This window comes from Pseudorca crassidens, chromosome 1, assembly GCF_039906515.1.
Source record: "Pseudorca crassidens isolate mPseCra1 chromosome 1, mPseCra1.hap1, whole genome shotgun sequence".
In the NCBI taxonomy this organism is placed as follows: domain Eukaryota; kingdom Metazoa; phylum Chordata; class Mammalia; order Artiodactyla; family Delphinidae; genus Pseudorca; species Pseudorca crassidens.
In genome coordinates, this window is record NC_090296.1 from 94,283,781 (window position 1) to 94,301,688 (window position 17,908).

A 17,908-nucleotide genomic window follows, 5' to 3' on the forward strand; every position below is an offset into this window, starting at 1 on the left:
AATGGATTGTCTAAGGGCTGACATACCCTGAAAATAGTGCCACTCATATCCCAAAAAATTGGGTTTTGAAAAAAAAAAAAATTGTAGGTAACCAGAAGTGATTGTCACTTATGTTCATTATAATCTTTTATTTTTAATATGCTTCTCCCTCCTGCCATTGATGATTCTGTCCTTAAAAGTAAATGATATATGAATATGTAAAGATGTGGTTTTATGAATAAGAGATATTGAAGCTATTTTGTCACTACAAAAAATCTGAAAATGCTGATTATTATCTAAACTTTTTGCCGAATAATGCAGACTCCTTTCTTAATTTTAGGCAAGTTTATTAGGGTTGAATTAATAATAACTTCTCTAATCTGTTTTCATCTGTAACACTCTTGTCCTCTTTCTATTGTTAAAAACAAGACAGTAGGCCTCAAATGGAGTCACTTATGCTAAGCCTCATGTCACGAAACTGAGAGGAGACTTAATTACAGTTTCTGCTCTCCCAAAAATGGAATCTTAAACCAGTCCGTCAGGAATCACCTAATCAGCAGGTTAGGTAATCTGCCGTCCCCTAAAGGAAAGTGACCTTGCCATAACCATTCTGCTTTTTGCCTAGTGTAACTCCCTTGTTCCCATTCCCTTCTGCATATTAAGTCTTTTGCATTTTGTACAGCTCCTCAGAGCTCTCTGTCTGCTAGATTGGATGCTGTTCGATTCATGAATCATTGAATAAAGCTATTAAGATCTTTAAAATATGCTCACTTGAATTTTTTTAACATTATCCTTCTCTCCCTAGTATTCTGCATCCTTCTAATACTTTTATTTTAGTCTCCTTTCCAAATTTTTTTGGTCTTTTATTTGTCATTTTTCAATTTTGCCTACTTTCCTTCTTTTTTTTCCCTCTTTCCAGACTTTCACTTTCTCTTTCCTTTTTTTATTTGTTTATAATCAGTAGAAATCTACGCAAGCACATGGAAGACTGAAAGATAAAGGAGTATATGGTAACAGTAGAAGTTTGACTAATGTTTATCCCCCATTATACCCAATTAAATAAGATTTGAATGATATCAAATCTTGTGATTCAACTGAATTTTCAGAACACCTTCTCAGTATCTCTTGTAACACTTATAATTCTACCATGTGTCATGAAAATATAGCAAGTAGCATATAGTGAATTTTGAGTTATTACAAGTAATTTGTACATATTTTCTTGTCTGATGGCTACAGTGACCACATGAGAAGCTATTCAAGTAAGATCTTATGGCTTGTTCAATGATTCAGTGTATACGTGGCAGATCTCAGGTCATCCAGTTGGTTGATAGAAAAGTAAGAAATATTTAAAATCAGTTTTTCTGATTCCTAGTCAGAATTCTCCAAAAGTTGCAGATAAGAGCATCAACTTCCTTCTCTCTGCACTTGTTAAATTCACCAAAATCCAGGTTCTAATTGTCATTCTTGGATATCTTTCCCTTGGACTCTGGCTTTGAGAGGGACTCTACGTAGATAGTAATTCAGGAAAGAGAGCAATACAGGGAAGCCCTTCAGTCTTTCCACTTCCCCCGTAGATGTCACACAGCTCACCCACTAACTCTTCATTCAGGAAACCTGCTGGTCTTGGAGAGTCTCCTAAAGAGGCAGAGGGCAGCTTCAGCTCATGCTGGGGCAGAAATATTTAGGCGCTCGTTCTATCGCGACAAGCCAGTGCCAGCGGGCGCCACTGTGGGGGTTCCTCCCTCTCGCTTGTTTGCGCTAGACCTCTCGTTCTTTTTTATGGCTGAGTAATATTCCATTGTATATATGTACCACATCTTCTTTATCCGTCCCTCTGTCAGTGGACACTTAGGTTGCTTCCATGTCTTGGCTATTGTAAATAGTGCTGCAATGAACTATGGGGTGCATGTATCTTTTTGAATTATGGGTTTTTTCCAGATATATGCCCAGGAGTGGGATTGCTGGAACATATGGTAGTTCTGTTTTTAGTTTTTTAAGGAACCTCCATACTGTTTTCCACAGTGGTTGTACCAATTTACATTTCAGCCAACAGTGTAGAAGGGTTCCCTTTTCTCCACACCCTCTCTAGCATTTATTGTTTGTAGACCTTTTGATGATGGCCATTCTGACTCTTGTGAGGTGATATCTCATTGTAGTTTTTATTTGCCTTTCTCTGATAATTAGCGATGTTGAGCATCTTTTCATGTGTTTTTTTGCCATCTGTATGTCTTCTTTGGAGAAATGTCTATTTAGATCTTCTGCCCATTTTTTTTTTTTTTTTTTTTGTGGTATGCCCTCTCACTGTTGTGGCCTCTCCCGTTGCGGAGCATAGTCTCCGGGCGCACAGGCTCAGTGGCCATGGCTCACAGGCCTAGCCACTCCACGGCATGTGGGATCTTCCTGGACCGGGGCATGAACCCATGTCCCCTGCATCAGCAGGTGGACTCTCAACCACTGCGCCACCAGGGAAGCCCCAAAATATTTATTTATTTATTTATTTATTTTTGTGGTACGCGGGCCTCTGACTGTTGTGGCCTCTCCCGTTGCGGAGCACAGGCTCTGGACGCGCAGGCTCAGCGGCCATGGTGCACGGGCCCAGCTGCTCCGTGGCATGTGGGATCTTCCCGGACCGGGGCACAAACCCACATCCCCTGCATAGGCAGGCAGACTCTCAACCCCTGCACCACCAGGGAAGCTCTGCCCATTTTTTGATTGGGTTTGTTTTTTTTGACATAGAGCTGCATGAGCTGTTTGTATATTTTGGAAATTAATCCCCTGTCCGTTGCATCATTTGCAAATATTTTCTCCCATTCTGAGGGTTGTCTTTTTGTTTTGTTGATGGTTTCCTTTGCTGTGCAAAAGCTTTTAAGTTTAATTAGATCCCATTTGTTTATTTTTGTTTTTATTTTCATTACTCTAAGAGGTGGATCAAAAAAGATATTGCTGCAATTTATGTCAAAGAGTGTTCTGCCTATGTTTTTCTCTAAGAGTTTTATAGTGTCCCGCTTTACATTTAGGTCTTTGATCCATTTTGAGTTTATTTTTGTGTATGGTGTTAAAGAATGTTTAGAAAGTCTTTTTAAAGAGAGAGGAGGACATTGTTTTGGGTTATCTTCCTTCCGAGAAAGGCAGATACATGGGGGACTTACGGAAGATAAGGGCTAGTTCGTAAACTTTGTTTTGTAGACTCCTTTGGTGGTTCTCTGGACCAATAAGGGTCTAGAGTTGTCTATGATGATTAGCTTCTATCCTTCCTGTTAGAGAGGGGAGGGAGGGACACCTTTACAAATTTATATCCCGCTTTTAGGCAAATAGAGGGAGGACAGAAAGCTTTTCTTTTACTTGCTCCTTCTCAGTTGCCTTCAGTCATAAATCCTTATGTTCAAGTGACATATTTAGGATGACATATTCTGCTACCCTTCACCTTAATGGGTATAAAGTTTTTGTATGAGTTTGCTAGGGCTGTGGTAATAAAGAACCTGGGTGATTCACTTAAAACCACAGAAATGGGTGGCTTAAAACAACAGAAATGTATTCTCTCACAGTTCTGGAGGCTAGAAGTTTGAAATCAAGGTGTTGGCACGGCCATGCTCCCTCTGAAATCTCTAGGGGAGGGTCCTTCTTTGCCTCTTCCTAGCTTCTGGTGGTTGCTGGTAACGCTTGGCATTCCTTGGCTTGTAGCTTCATCACTTCAATCTCTGCCTCCATCATTACACAGCATTATTCCTGAATGTCTGTGTATCTCTGTCTTCTCTTTTTATAAGGACATCAGTCATACTGAAGTTGGCCCACTCTAATCAGTACAACCTCATCTTAACTAATTACATCTACAAAGACCTTATTTCTAAATAACATCATACTCACAGGAACCTGGGGTTAGGACTTCTTCCTTTTGGGGGAACACAATTCAGTCCAGAATAGTGCCTGTGCTCCTTCCCCGTGGAGAGGGTAAGTGGGCAAGTGGGCAGTTGGCTGTGTGGATTTGTAGTGATAAGGCTGTGGAGAGAGGGGAAGATGGCAAGGAACAAATAGTGCCAATGAAGTGTGAAAATGCTAAAAAAAAGATACGAAGAAAATGTAAGTGGAGAACTAGAAGGTGCGGGCTGTGGGTGAGGGAGGGCAGCAGGGCCCACAGAGCAGAGTTAAAATTGACTCCGATGCTGCTTGGGATCCTTCAGGCAGATAAGGAGCAATGATGGCAGAAGTATGAAGACTTGAGCACTCTCTGGCAGCCAGGGACTGGCCATGCCTGGTGTGGCTAGAGTGGAGGGTGTCATGAGGCCTTAGGTCTTGAGGGATTTGGGTTTTGCATTAAAATCTTTGCCTGTAACCTTAATGCAAAGGCGAGCTACTGAGGGCTTCTAGTGGGATCCATGAGATCAGATTTGATTTTTAAATAAAGGTTAGCAAGCCAGCATTGTAAGTGGACTGAAGAGGTTTTTGTGACGGTTTTGGTGAGCATGGGAAGGCACCAGCTGCACTGGCTGCCCTGCTCTCCCACACATTCAGACTCTGATACCTGACTTCCATACCCACTCTGACCCCTGTGATTTTGCCGACCATCTGGTCTGAGAGGCCATGTAAAAGTTTTGGCTTTGTTTATCCATCCCTCGTGTCTCTGTAGGCCTGTGGGATTTCCACAGCTACAGTGTGGTGTTGGGAGGGGGAAGGAGGGCGGTTTGGACGTTAACAAGGTGATGCACGTGAAAGCACTTTTTAAGCCAGAAAGCATTTTACACGAGCCTGGTGTGGGAGTCAGACAGACCTGGTGCACTTTTTTTTTTTTTAAACAGCTCTATTGGGATATACTTTATATACCGTAAAGTTCACTGGTTTGAAGTCTATAGTTCAGTGATTTTTTTTGTATACTCACAGAGTTGTGCAAGCATTATCATGATCTAATTTTAGAACATTTTCACCATCCCCAAAAGCAACCTTGTACCTGAGTGGACATCCTGACTCCACTCTTTAATAGCTGTGTAGCTGTGGACAACTTATTTAACCTCTCTGAGCCCCTGTTTCCTCATCTTCTAGGTAGGAATAGTAACATGCAATTTCATGGGCCTATTCAAGGGATGAAGGAGATGGCAAATAACATCCTTAGCACACAGCCTGGCACAGGGTAGGCCCTCAATAAATTCGGGTTCCCTTAATTAATGTTGGCAGTTGTTTTTCTGGGATTTAACTGGACTTACCCTGAGCAGTTATTCATGAATCATTGTCCCAGCATCTATTTTTAAAAGACTGAAGTATAGTTGATTTACAATATTGTGTTAGTTTTAGGTGTACAGCATAGTGATTCAGTTTTCTTTCTTTCAGATTATATTCCATTATCAGTTATTATAAGATTGTTGGGTATAATTCCCTGCGGTATACAGTAAATTGTTGTTGCTTATCTATTTTATGTATAGTAGTTTGTATCTATTAACCCATACCCCTAATTTGTCCCTCCCACCCTCCCTCTCCCCTTTGGTAACCATAAATTTGTTTTCTATGTCTGTGAATCTGTTTCTGTTTTGTATATACATTTACTTGCATTATTTTTAGATTCCAAATATGAGTGATATCATAGTATTTGTCTTTCTCTGACTTATGTTTACTAAGCATAATATTCTGTAGGTCCATCCACGTTGAAATGGCAATATTTCATTCCTTTTTTATGGCTTAGTAATATTCTATTGTGTACGTGTGTGTGTGTGTGTGTGTGTGTGTGTGTGTATGTATATATACCACATCGTTTTTTTTTAAATTGAAGTATAGTTGATTTGCAATGCTGTGCTAATTTCTGTTGTAGAGCAAAGTGACTCATTATACACATACATACATTCTTTTTTTATATTCTTTTCCATTATGGTTTATCCCAGGAGATTGGATATAGTTCCCTGTGCTATACAGTAGGACCTTGTTGTTTATCCATTCTAAATGTAATAGTTTGCATCTACTAACCCCATACTCCCAGTCCATCCCTCTCCCTCCTCCACACCCCCTTGGCAACCACAAGTCTGATCTCTGTGTCTGAGTCTGTTTCTGTTTTGTAGACAGGTTCTTTTGTGCCATATCTTAGATTCCACATATAAGTGATATCATATGGTATTGTGTCTTTCTCTTTCTGACTTTCTTCACTTAGTATGATAATCTCTAGTTGCATCCATGTTGCTGCAAATGGCATTATTTTGTTCTTTTTTATGGCTGAGTAGTATTCCATTGTATATATGTACCACATCGTCTTTTTTTTTTTTTTTTTGAGGTACGCGGGCCTCTCACTGTCGCAGCCTCTCCCGTTCTCCTGTTGCGGAGCACAGGCTCTGGACGCGCAGGCCCAGCGGCCATGGTTCACGGGCCCAGCTGCTCTGCGGCATGTGGGATCCTCCCGGACCGGGGCACGAACCTGTGTCCCCTGCATCGGCAGGCGAACCCTCAACCACTGCGCCACCAGGGAAGCCCTGGGTCTTCGTTGCTGTACGTGGGCTTTCTCTAGTTGCCGCGAGCAGGGGCTACTCTTCATTGTGGTGCGCAGACTTCTCATTGAGGTGGCTTCTCTTGTTGCAGAGCATGGGCTCTAGGTGTGCAGGCTTCAGTAGTTGTGGCAGGTGGGCTCAGTAGCTGTGGCTTGCAGGCTCTAGAGCACAGGCTCAGTAGTTGTGGCACATGGGCTTAGTTGCTCCACGGCATGTGGGATCTTCCTGGACCAGGGCTCGAACCCGTGTCCCCTGCACTGGCAGGCGGATTCTTAACCACTGCACCACCAGGGAAGCCCCATTTGTAGACTTTTTAATGATGGCCATTCTGACTGGTGTGAGGTGGTACCTCACTGTAGTTTTGATTTGCATTTCTCTAATGATTAATGATGTTGAGCATCTTTTCATGTGCTTACTGTTCATTTGTAATGTCTTCTTTGGAGAAATGTCTATTAAAGTCTTCTGCCCATTTTTCAATTGGGTTGTTTTTATGTTTATGAGCTATATGAGCTGTTGTATATTTTAGAGATTAAGCCCTTGTAGGTTGCATCATTTGCAAATATTTTCCCACGTTCCATAGGTTTTTTTTTTTTTTTTTTTTTATGGTTTCCTTTGCTGTGCAAAAGCTTGTAAGTTTGATTAGGTCCCATTTGTTTATTTATTTATTTTTATTTCTATTGCCTTGGAAGACTGACCTGAGAAAATATTGGTATGATTTATGTCAGAGAATGTTTTGTCTGTGTTCTCTTCTAGGAGTTTTACTATACCACATCTTCTTAATCCAGTTTTCTGAGCACTTGGGTTGTTTCCATGTCTTGGCTATTATTATAAATAATGCTATGAACACTGGGATGCATGTGTCTTTTCAAATTATTTTTCCCATATATATACCCAGGAGTAGAATTGCTGGATCATGTGGTAGTCCTATTTTTGTTTTTTAAGGAACCTCCATACTGTTTTCTGTAGTGGCTGTACCAATTTACATTCCCACCAGCAGTGTATCATGGTTTCCTTTTCTCCACACTCTCTCCAGGATTTGTTACTTTTAGACTGTTTGATGATAGTCATTCTGATAGCAATTATTTTTCTTAAGAGCTTGCAGTCCTTATACTTAACCTAACGTTTTAAAGATCCCCTGCTCCGCAACACACGAAACCACACACACACACAAATACAGAAATACACTAATACAATACAGACCAAATTGAGCAAGTTTTGAGAGATTCAGAGAATTTCTGGGATATTTTTATGCTTGTAAAGCTAATTGCTCTTTAAATATTTATCTATATCTGATGTTTCTAATTTGCATTTCTTTAACTGAAAGGGCTTAGTGCCTGAAGATGTCCAGTGGAACTGTCCACAGGGAAAATTATAGATTACACAAGGTTGTATTTAGTGTCTCTCTAAGTTAGAATTAATAATAACAATTTCTTGGGCTGCTCTCATGTGCCAGGTTTTGAATTAAATATATTTATGTGTATCTTTATCTTTGGCTTGACCCTGAAAATTAAGTCAGTATTCATATCACAAAGTAGAAATTATAATCACCCTCCACTTTGTAGAGGAGGAAAAAGGAGGCCCAGAGAAGGTAAGTCACTTGCCCAAGGACACACAAGTAGAGGAGTCAAGATATGAACCCATTGTAGCCTCCTACAATGATGGGCTAACACATAGCTTCAGGTTAGGATCTCTCCAGATGCCTCCAGGAGTCTACTTTTAGAAGACAGGTAAATTATTCTCAGTGGCATCAATGAATAATAAGGGGGTCATTACCCCAAGTTACTTCTGTTGTGGTAGGGGCTGCCACTTTAATGGCCTAAGCAATACCCTCAATCCTGGGAAAGTAACAGAATCACCCAGGGAGCTTTAAAAATATCTAGATTTCCTGGCTCCACTACAGTCTCTTATAGCAGAATTTTTTAGGATGGATTTTAGAATCTGTATTCCTGAAAATCTTCCAAGAGATCATTTTAGATAGAGAATATAGAAACAATAAAATGAAGGAGTACAAGAAAATATAGGCATTTTAAAATTTAAATTTTACTACAAGCAAAGTTGATACACAGTGATAGTTTGGGGAACAGAGTTGTAAAACATATGGCAGGTGGTAGGTGTATTAGTTAGGACATGACTAACTGCTATACATATCAACCCATTACTCCCTATGGTTTAACACAATAGAAATGAGTTTCTCACTCATATGAAGTCCACAGTAGGTGACCTGTTTGGATGCAGCTCTCTTCCAGGGAGGGCTTCAGGAACCCAGGCTCTTTCCATTTTGTTGCAGCTCCATCGTTAATATGTGGCTTCCGAGGTTGTTGGGGAAGGACAATTAGGAGGGACACTCACAAGTGGGCAATTTTATGGGCTGGGTCTGGGAGTGGAACACACACTTCCACCATGATTTAGCAGCTGAAACTAAGTCTTTGGATATGTCTAAGCACTAGGGAGGCTGGGGCATGTAGTCTGGCTGTTCTTAGGAGGATGAAGAAAAAGCTTAGGTGAACTGTTAGCCTGTCTCTATTCCAAAGGATTAATATCTTACAAATTGATAGTAAAAAGGCAACCAGTAACCAACAAGGAACTACTGTATAGCACAGGGAACTCTGCTCAATATTCTGAAATAACCTAAATGGGAAAAGAACTTGAAAAAGAATAGATACATGTGTATGTATAACTTAATCACTTTGCTGTACACCTGAAACTAAAACAACATTGTTAATCAACTATACTCCAATATAAAATAAAAATTTAAAAAAGGCAACCAATCCAGTTAAAAATGGGCAAAGAATAGGGACAGACTATTCACAGAAACACAAACCCAAATGACTAATGAACATTAAAAAGATGCTCAAGCTCTCTGGTAGACAGGGAAATGAAAAAAATAAAAAGTAACAATGCGCTATCACTCTCCACCCATCAGATTGACAGAATTAGAGAATGATAACACCTACTACTGGTGGGAAGCAGGAGAGTGTTGGTAGAGAGGTAGATTGCTACAACATTTTGGAAAGAAATCTGGCATTAGCAGTTAAAATTAAAAACACACGTCATTTCAACCTAGCAGTTCCATTCCAGAGAATCTCTTTCATAGAATAGAGGCAGTGTGTATGGATAGATATGTCCTAGAATATTTGTTGCATAGTGACAAAAATAGGACATAAGGTTTCCATCAGTAGGGGAGTAGTTCAATGCATTGTGATTATCAATATCATGGAATACTTTGAAGTTTTAAAAAAGATGACTAAGGTGTTCCCATGAGCTATTATTAACTGAGAAAATCAAGTCAGAGAAATGTATATGATTTCTTTTTAAAAAATTTTATTTTATTTATTTATTTAATTTGTTTTTGGCTGCATTGGGTCTTTGTTGCTGCACGTGGGCTTTCTCTAGCTGCCGCGAGTGGGTTTCTCATTGCAGTAGCTTCTCTTGTTGTGGAGCACGGGCTCTAGGCAGGTGGGCTTCAGTAGTTGTGGCCCGCGGGCTCTAGAGTTCAGGCTCAGTAGTTGTGGCGCATGGGCTTAGTTGCTCCGCGGCATGTGGGATCGTCCCAGACCAGGGATCGAACCCGTGTCCCTTGCATTGGCAGGCAGATCTTAACCACTGTGCCACCAGGGAAGTCCCGATTTCTTTTTTTTTTTTTAAAGGATAAATCAAAGAATAATCCAGATCTCCCTTTTAAACCTATCATTATCATCATCGTTATCAGTCTGTGCCTGTCTGTGTATGTACATATGATTGATGAGCATAGAGAAAGGTTGTTAACATTGGTGACCTGGGCCAAAGACTATGGGTGATAGGGGACAGAGGTGGAGTAAGAAAGTAACCTCCCCTCCCCAAACCACATTTAAAGAGTTAGCAATAAAAGTGGCATGTGTGGTAAGACCTCATAAAACCTATATATATATAAATAAGGTAATTGATGTGTTAGTGATGGTTATCTCAGGGTAGAATTTCAGGTGAGTTTTATTTTCTTATATCTTTAGGTATTGTTTAACATTTTACAATAAACATTTATTACTTATATAAATGGGGGGTGGAACCAGTGAGCTTTTTCATTATGTAAAAAATAAAAAGCTTCCTGAATGATCTGATGATTAACCAGGCTTCATCATCAGGGTTTGATTTAGGAAGCTCAAAAAATGGAATTTCAGGTACCAGAAAGCAGAGTGTTAAGAAAGCACTTCTTAACTTGCTTAAGAAGTGAGGGGGGCCTTGTTGGGACCCCAGAAGCCACTCACCATGGATCATTTCTTACTTGTAACATGCTAAGACTGCCTCTGAGGGAAAATGATGATCAGATGAGGCATGAGCTATCTGGGGAATATGAGGATTGACTCCTGGTAAACATCAGTTTGTGGTTCAGGTGCTGGCTTCTGATATCTGAAGGTTCTAGGTTGGGGACAGGGCAGCTAGTGAAGAGGTGGATGGCAGGAAAGCTGTGATGCTCAGGGGGTGGGGCAAAGGCCTTATTGCCAAGCAGACTGGGGTTTGAATCTGGGCCCTGCCACTCACTAGACATATGAACTTGCACCTGTTACTCCACCTGCCTGGGCCTGAGTTTTCTCGTTAGGAAAGTGAGGATAATGATGCCTCCGTGGCAGGTCTGCTGTGAGGAAGGGAGACTATGTGGGTGCTGGAGGTGGCCCAGCCAATACTGTATGTGTATCAGCTTGTAGGAAAGCTCAAGGCCATGGTCCTGAGAGAGCCCAGTGCTTAGCTCAGTGGGTAATGGAGGGGGGAGGAGCATCAGTAAAGCTTGAGAAAATGCAGGCCACTGGAAAAGGAAAGAGGCTCAGGCAAACCTGGCTGAGGGCCTCTGCATCTCCTGCCCCTCTTGACTTGCCCTCCAGACTCAGTTTCTTATCCTTTCCCTCCTCCATCCCTTTAGTCAATTCTTGTGGATTGGAATTAGGTGACTGTGATGGACTGAATTTTTGTTTCAATTTTTAAATTAAAAAAAAAAATTGTTTTGGCCAGACTAAGCAGCTTGCAGGATCTTAGTTCCCTGACCAGAGATTGAATGCGGGCCCTTGGCAGTGAAAGCATGGAGTCCTAACCACTGGACCGCCAGAGAGTTTCCCCCCTTGACTGAATTTTTGTGTGCCCACCAAATTAATATGTTGAAGCTCCAACCCCCAGTATGACTATATTTGGAGATGGGGCCTCCAAGGGAGTAATTAAGTTTAAAAGAGGTCATAGGGCGGTGGAGCTTGACCTGATAGGTTTATTGCCTTATAAAAAGAGACCGCAGAGAGCTTTCTGTCTCTCTGTGCTCACACACCATGGAAGGGCCACATGAAGACACAGCAAGAAGGTCGCTGCCTGTAAGCCAGGAAGAGAGGCCTCACTAGAAACTGAATCCTGCAGGAACCTTGATCTTGGAGTTTACAGCCACCAGAACTGTTAGAAAATACATTTCTCTTGTTTAAGCCACCCAGTCTGTGGTCTTTTGTGAGGTTTTAGTTGTAAATAATGATTCCTTTATTCCATTAACTATTCAGAATGTGCTACTCAAGATTGACATAGAATCTAGGACCCTCAAGATGTTCTAGGCCCAGCAAGGAGATAGATGAGTAAACAGAACGAATGCTGTTCATACTTGTAGCTCTGGGAGCAAAGAGAAGGGTATGGAGACCCAGTAAACGTGACCCAGTATTTGCTAACTGGGACCCTGAGTATGTTTTCTTTGGCTCCAGTAGTATTTTAAAAATTGGGAAGTCTCACATAAAAATCTAGACTTCTATCTTCTCTTGAAAACTCAGACTCTGGTCACACTGGGCCTGCATTTCCACTGCTGCCACCTTCAGAGACACTGTTCACCACTGTTCCTACTTCTCCCTATTGTTTACTTGCTCACTCTGATGCCCTCCCTTATGTCGCCTGTCATGTGGGATCCCTGACATAGACATTGTCCTTTTTATGCTCATAAATGTATACAATTAATTGTGGATTTTCCCCTATGTTAGCCAGCAAGCCAGGTTAACTCAAACTAGGTCCAAAGCCAAAATACTGATGCTGTGAGGGTCTCCTGGCACTATATTGTATTATTGATGCAGGAAATTTCAGAGCTGGGAGGGACTTGGGGATAAGGTAGAATAAGATTGTCACCTCCCATTGTTGAAAAAGACACCCAGAGATGTGAAGTTGCCCACCCCAGGTCACACAGCTAAAGAGTAGGTGGCAGAGCCTGAATGAGAGCCTGACTTTCCTGATGCCTAGTCCAATGCTTTTCCCTTCTAATAAGTCATTTTTTTCCCTCTTATTATCTTGGTAGAAAAAGAAAAGTATCAGTTTGTCACACAGAATCGGGAAAGTACTGTCATGTGATGTTTAATCCATATTCAGGCCCTTTTATTCACACTGTCAGAGGAATTATCAAAAGAAAATTATTGGAAAGTGTTAGCCGTGTATTATGGCTTCCAAGCCCATGAGAACAGATGTTCACTGGCAAAGTTGAAATAAAATTGGAAGAAATTAAAACTCATTTTGTTTTCCAGGCCCTGGTGATAAAAAAATTTTTGCTGCAGATGAGTGTTCAAGCTCAGTCTCCTCCCCCTTATTATCAAACAAAAGCAGAACACAACAAAAATAGAAACTAATGCAGAAATCTGCTCTGGTTTCTTCTTTTGTGTACCAATGTTTTTGTTGGTCAAATCACATTATGGAGCGTCCATTACAGTGGCTTATCTTTCTAGGCCCCAAAGTAATGATTAGGATGTGAAGGGATGGCCCATTGTAAAGCAGAATGGCATGAGAGCCATATCTCTTTGGGTCTCTGTGCCCCAAATTTGTGGAGAGAGTAATTAAGCATGAAATCCATCAAAAATGAACTAGATAGGAAGCTGTGTCATCTGGTGATTAAGGCTATGGGCTTAGGAGCCAGACTTTCTGGGTTCAAATTCCAGCTCTGTCATTCACCAGCAGTGTGACTTTGGGCTGTTGGTGCCCTTATTTTCTTATTGATGAAACTGGGATGATGATTCTTGATCCTCCTTCCAGGGTTATTTTGAGGACTCAGAACACTAAGGCCCTGTGTTTGGCTTGATAATTGTTAGTTGGACAGTTGTGGCAGGTTATCAAGACTCTCTCCTTGACCAATCCTACCAAACATTTGTTAGGCTCCTTTGAACCCTCTTTTTGATTAGGCTTTGACCTTGGGCTTCCATGTCTGTTTTTGCTAAGCCTAGTTTTAGTAAGAATCCTAAGTCAGTTTAGACAGAATCCCCCACCCTTGATATCTAATCACCGTCTATGATCAAATTCCTCATCTCCCACCTTTGGTATTTGACTATCCTGGCCTGCCTTCAGCATGAATCCTGTTAAGTCAGTTTAGCAAGAATCCCCCTACCATTTATGTCTCCTCTTAGTAATTTTCCATCCACTGACCCCTCACCCTGTTTGTTGGTTGTGAATCCCCACTTGTCCTTGTTGAATTTGGAGTTGAAGTTCACCTGTCTCCCCTACTGCAATACCCCTATTACAGTGTGCAGGGTTCTTTATGTTCACTCTCTTATTTAACTTTTGCAAAAAACCTGCAGGTAGGCATTATTTCCTAATTTCACAGATGAGGAACTGGAGTCAGAGTGGTTAAATGACTACCCGAAGTCAGCTGGGGAGTCAGTGCTGGAGAGGTGCTTTGAGGCTGGAGCCTGTGCCCATGCCCCCTGGCACTGTGGGAGGCTTGATGAGTGGCAGACATGGATGAAGGATAGGGATGCAGGAGAAAAGATGGGGAATGGATCTCACATTTGAAATAACACAGGGCCACACGCATTGGAGTCTGAGGAGTTGTTGGGGGTCGAGGATTAGACCTTCCTGAGCTGACACACGTGGCTCAAACCTTTGCTAGTCTGGTTAAGTGTGATCTGGGAGGTAAGAGGGACTCTGTGTGTGTGTGTGTGTGTGTGTGTGTGTGAGAGAGAGAGAGAGAGAGAGAGAGAGAGAGAGAGAAAGCATGAGAGAGAGATTGGATAAATTTTCTGTACCATCTCCTGTGTTCCAGCCCAGAGGTTACTCACTACCTCTTCCTCAAAGAAGATTCTTGAACCCTGGGCTGGCATCCATGGACTCCATGGTCTATTGGCATTCATCCCACTCTCGTCTGTGAGAGGGTGTGCTTTGGCCAGGGGGTCCTCAGCCTTGGGGCCATAGAGCACCTGAGCTGGAGGTTGTCCAGTATAAGCTCTTCAATTTACATTTGATGAAAATTAGATCCTGAGAGATTAAATTGATTTCTTTAGATTGATGGAGAAGCAGAGTTGGGTCAGAAACTAGATATCCTGATTTATTAATTCATCTGATAAACAGATATTGATCTTTTACTTTGTGCCAGCACTGTTCTGGGCCCCTGGACACTATCCTTTCAGGAACCTCTTAGAATCCTACCTTCTCCATTTGAGCACAGGATTGAATTTCTTCTTTGCTCTTTTCTTAGCTTGTCATTGAATACCACCTAGGCCTCAGGCCTTGGGGCAGTGGCAGAATCAGATGAGCTTTTAGCTACATGGAGATTATAGTTGAGTGCCCTCCCCTGTCTGTAGGCCCTCAGATGGTTGGCCTCAGACATGCTCTCTCTGCTTGCCCACTGCCATCAGCCCTCATCCCGCTTCCCAGATGTCTGTTTCTCTCTGCCCTTCCACATCCACATTTCTAGCATTTGTCATTCACATCAGCAGCCTTCAGTTTCCTCCTTCTGCCAACTCATTTCTGGGCTGTCTCCAATCTGCCTCTCTCCAAAGGATTAAGTGGCTCATCCAAGGTTACATGGCTCAAGTCTTTGGACTCAGACTGGATATAAATTCGCTCAGGGGGGAAGGGTCTATTCTTTTTTGAAAATCTACCAGAAATGTAACATATCCCATATATAAATTCCTTTCTTTTAGAAATTTGGGCTTTTAAAAATAAACTCAAATGCACGTGTTTTGCTTTTATACTCAGCCTGCCCTTTCCGCATACTGTTTCTTTCTCAAATCACCACCTTGGCCTTCGAGGCTTTTTTCCTTGCCCATTAAGGAGACCTGAGTTTGAATGCTATCCCACCACTCAGTAGTGCTGTGACTTTGGGCAAATTGCATAACTAGCATTTGTGGGCCTCAGTTTCCCTTTGTGTAAAACTGGAAACTATAATCCTCCTCCGATGGTTGCTGAGACCATATGTGAAAATGCATGGCAAGTGCATGGTAAATGTTCATTTCTTTCCCCTTTGGCTGGCCCCAAAGGATTTCTTCTCATAGAGGGAGGCATGCATCTTCTTTTTTCTGTTTTAGAATGTTGTCACTCACCCTTTATGCTAGGAGTGGGTGTTGTCACTGAGAAGCCAGGTTTGGTTCACATTTGTCAGATTGGGAAATAGTGTTGAGGGACTCCACAGGGACTGGAGGGCACTGGGAAGGAGCCTGGTGACCTCCCCCTGCCTGTGTGGACTAGCTGCAGGTCTCTCTGGGAGCCTCTGCCCCCACCCTGCAGGAGAGGTTGTTTGTGACCCCTCTGTGTCCATTCCAAGCCTCAGGGAAGCCAAATAGGAAGTGAGTACTGTCAAATGGGTGACACCCAGAACCACCAGCCACGGGTCAGGGCTCAGCTCTGCACCTGATGTGTGTGTGTGTGTGTGTGTGTGTGTGCGCACACATGTGTGGGTCTACCTGCGTGTGTGTGTGTGTTTTCTCACAGCTCCACAGGAACCTGCTAGGTGGAGGACAGGCAAGAAATGGAGGAAGGATTTATTCTAGGTCTGGGGAGGCAGGAGACCTCTGTACCTGCTTCCTCACCCAGCCATGAGGGATTAGCTGAATGACCTCTTCTACTTTGATTCTGTGATGCCCATGGGACCTGCTCTCAGCTGTCTGCCAGTCACTTTACCTGGACATGGGACTGTGGGTCAGCTCTGTGGCCTTGAGGGTGGCCTGGCTCCAGAACTCAGGAGGTAAGCTGACAGTGATCTGTGCAGGCCCCTGTCTCGCACAGAGTCACAGGTGCACTGGGAGGCAGGAGTTAGGGTAGAGAGCTACTGAGGGGTAGCTGAGTGAGGTGCACCAGACATCACAGCTGCCGGCAGGGAAGCCCAGAGCTGGCCCAGCAGACCTCCAGGGAGGGCTGATGGGCGCTCACTGCCTATCTCAGCTAGGCCATCTGGGCTCAGCTACACCCTCTCCCTACACCGGTCCGTATAGCCATCACTCAAAGCACCAGCGCTCCTTCCCATTCTCCCACAGGAACATATCTTCTGCTCTTTTTGTCCATTTGTGAAAATACAAGTACAGTGCTGCCTGAGCATGACATGTGAGTCCTCTCAGTGCCTCAGTACAACCCCTGGGACCAGGAGGCTCTGCTACAATACCAATAATACAAGGTTGTGGGTAATAGTGGCTTTGTCTGCTGTAAACAAGTTTATGTGCCCCATATCCATATGTTTACTTTGTCACCATCTCCAAAAATTTCTGAATCCAGTAATGTATGATGCAGGAGCACTGGTGCTGAGATTGGTGTTGGGGGAAGGCCACTCTTGGCTTTTACTGTGGAGCAATAAGACCTGTACCATTCTAGGCTCCAGGATTGGCTATGGCTCAGGTTCTGATTTCAGGAAGATGCTGGACTTTAGACTCATCCATGGGATAGTCCCCATGGATATTCCTGAAAACACTCTCACCAACACTTTAGAGCTTAATTCTCTTACTTACGAATCCATTTGATTCCTCTTTGTAACACTAGTGTCTAGCAGAGTACCTGTCATGTTGTAGGAGCTTAATAAAAGTATGTTGAGCGAATGAGGTTTGGATGCCTGTTAAAGGTTATCAATCATGTTTACCCTAGTGTAAAGGAGTATTCAATCTTTCCCAACAAATAAGCACATGGCAAGTCTGGACAGGATAACTGAAGAGAGCTCTTGGCCGTTTGGGTATTGGTCTACACCAGGCCTTACTTACTCCTCCAATCAAGGGATGCTAGGTTTATCTGACTTGCTTTCAGCCACCTTCAGGAGCCCAAATAAGGTGGCTACAAGTGGCCCAGCTCTGAGAGTTCAGGGCAGAATGATGTCTCCAAGCTGTTGGTCTGTCAGTCTCCCTGGCTTCTGTCTGAGGAGTCTGTACGTAGACCAGGCATCACTTTCTTTGTGGCTGATGCTGCCCCTCCGGTGAGCAGCCTTGGAAATGGAGTGGCTACTGTCATTAGACTGGGAGAGCCTCATGGGAATCTGGAAGGTATATCCTGTAGTTGGGAAAAATGGTCATTGGGGAACATAAATGTCTCCTGCAGAACCCCAGGAGGCAGAGGGAGGAAGGAGAGCAAATAGGAGATTGTCTCACTTTGCCCAGGGAATCAATCTCTCTCTCTCTCTCTGTCTCTCTCTGTCTCTCTCTGTCTCTCTCTGTCTCTCTCTGTCTCTCTGTCTCTCTCTCTCTCTCTCTCTCTCTCTGTCTCTCTCTCTGTCTCTCTCTGTCTCTGTCTCTGTCTCTGTCTCTCTCTCTCTC